Source organism: Mus pahari, chromosome 9, assembly GCF_900095145.1.
Source record: "Mus pahari chromosome 9, PAHARI_EIJ_v1.1, whole genome shotgun sequence".
In the NCBI taxonomy this organism is placed as follows: Eukaryota; Metazoa; Chordata; class Mammalia; order Rodentia; family Muridae; genus Mus; species Mus pahari.
This window is the reverse complement of record NC_034598.1, coordinates 14,110,395-14,113,491: the sequence shown is the minus strand read 5'-3', so window position 1 is coordinate 14,113,491 and position 3,097 is coordinate 14,110,395.

Genomic DNA, 3,097 nt, shown 5'->3' with positions numbered 1-3,097 from the left:
AAAGGGAAAATGTATGATTATGTGATAATCTCAAAAGTGTAAAAAGAAATTTCTCTCATTTGTAATGAATTTATTCAAAAACCCAAATATACACAGTTTTTGTATCTACTCTTATATACATAATTATTTTCATAGCCTGACTCATAGATTACAATGAAAGGTTTCTACATTAAAAAAAGAAATTGTTACTGTCGTTTTCCCTCCTGACAATAAAATGGATTATAATATATTGAGAGGATACAGCCTTCTTTAAGTTTGATGTCTGTTAGTAATTGTAAGAATGCTTGAGACATTAGGGCGCTCTTTCATGAGCAGAATTACTGAGGGATGAGACCCTGGCAAGTTAAACATTTTGATGTTCATAATCAGTACTAGTGGGGCTGCACATCAGGGAGAGAAATAAGGTGAACACAACATGCTTCACTCAGAGTTCATTTACATATATATTAAATATATATTATTCCTTGGGAGATAATCACAGTTTTCAATATTTATAGTCTTGAATCAATGGCAACATCACTTGCTGTGTATGGTGCCAGGGCAAAAACTGCTAATTAGGTGAAGTATTCGCAAATTAGTTTTATTTCATCGAGTAGCTACGAGATAATTGGAATATGCACCATAAAAAGAAAACATTTCACTTTGTAAGAAATATAATGCTGAAGAACTGGATAAAAAGAAACAGTCAGAGACAATGGTATGCCATGCTTAGAAGACCTTTTAAGCCACATAGTCAAGAACACCAAGCATGGATCATTTGAAACATACGGAAAATCACTGTGGTTCTTCTTTATTATTATTTATTTGTTCATTTTTTTGGCTTTTGTCAAATATTCCAAACACAATGAACATTAGGATTTTCAAAAATAAAATCTGGAGTTATACATACTTAATTTAAATATTAGGGTTATTGGGCAATACTGATGGCTTTGAGTCATTTAGTTTAAATAATAAAGGAAAAAATTTACAAAAAGTATTAATAAGTATTTATTTTACATATACATTATGTATAGGTTATATGAAGTGTAATGTAAACAATGTGTGTTAGTCTTGAATTTTAGAAACCAAGTTTGCTTTAAAACAGCCTCTGTCAGTAATTTTAAATATCCAATTTGGAGACTCTAGAATTGGGATGCATGTTCGTGTGTGTGTGTATGTGTGTGTGTGTGTGTGTGTGTGTGTGAGAGAGAGAGAGAGAGAGAGAGAGAGAGAGAGTATGAAATAAATCCAATAGCAATAAAAGCAAGAGAATGAACTGAGGCATAGCATAATGTACAAAATAAAATGTAATCACACAATAAAAAAATTGACAAAATGACAAAAGTCAATAAATTAGAATTTTAAAATCAAATAAATTATAATGCTACAATTCACATAATCACATATTACCATTAATGTAATATTAGCAAATGTTAAAAGTGTTTCAAAATTAGGACAAAAATAAGATGCTATAAAACAGAATAGGTAACTCTTTACACATAATAAATAAGTATCAAAACCCCCAAATTACAGTATTTATTTGTTTTTCCACAGAATAAGATCTTTAGGGAGTTAAGGAACAAGAAAAAAAATATTGAAAAAGGTGGGAAGAGGGACATCTGTTGATATTGTTGTGATAGAAATGATGGAACAAAAATGAAACAAACCAATACAAATAGACGAGTAAAGCCCATATGACAGAGAACAAACCCTGCATTTTTGAAAAACACATTTAAATAGATCAGTAAATGAATATTGTGCAGTTGGAAGTGGAACAAACATTGACAACAGTAAAATCATATGTTTCTTATATCAAAATATCTGGAACTGGCCAATAAATTTAATAACATTTTTTATATTAGCTAAGAGTAAGAACATTCCGAAGAGACATGAATGATCATTCTGGGTGTATTACTATCACTAATGATATATTAATAACCAGATTCCCTTGATATTATCATTCTTCGGGCTATACCTTGTCATAAAATTTGGTTGGAAAAAGCCATACCATAATGTAATATCTTCATTTTCTAATATCTACTTAATATTATTTCTTGCAGTTTATTTCCTGTCAGCTTTTCTCTATCATGCTTTAAGTTGACAGGTACATACAAGATTTTGGATGAAATTAATATATTTCTTATTCACTTTGAAAAATTATGGTTTGTTGAATAAACTTATAAATAAATTCATACTCATCTGTAATGAAATCTCAAATATCAAACTCAAAACATTAAGAAAAGCATTTATTCAGAGACTGAGCGAAAGTAGAGAGAAAACACCAGTTTGATTATGTGGACTGCAGTTTATGGAGGATCTAGGAAACAAACTCTAAGATATTTTAAATTTTGAAATAAATGTCACACAACATTATCAAAATGTTAGCATCATACATTTATGATTAAAATAGCAGCCATATAACAGAATCTTTTTAGAAAAAAATGTTATTTTCTATAGAAATATATGATGTAGCATGCTACAGTGTCATAAGTATATCATAAAGATGCAGGGTTTGTAACTGACAAGTTGAACAGAAGTTTACAGAAACCCCCAATTTTTGAGTGAACTATAGAATCAGAGTATGTGATGTTTTATATTTCCTGCAACCCTGTTGTTTTCAAAGACACCACTGATTTTCTTGAGTAGTAAGGAAGAGGGGAAAGACTCTTGATCCAACGATAGAACTCTTTGGCTCATGAGTGACTGAGAAAGCACATAAAAAGTATACTCTACATATTTGTGAGAGTCCATCCTGTTACATGCCATTCTCTGAGTTATTTTGTTGTATATTATAATGTTATAAGAATTAAACACACACAAATTAATGAGAATTATCACACTGCATACAATCAAGAAAGACAAAGGCTATGGAAGAACTGTTCGCAGCTTGAAAATAATCATTGCTTAATTCTTTTCATATGTGTATCTCTCTTCATAGATACACATATGTAGGTAGATAACAGATGATATTTGTGCTCTGGTGGATGTAGGTGTGCTCTGTATGCCTTAATGTATGTAAGCCAGAATGGATTTGAAGTTTCTTTGTCTATTGCTCTCCAATATACATACATATATATACATATATATATATATATATATATATATATATATATATATA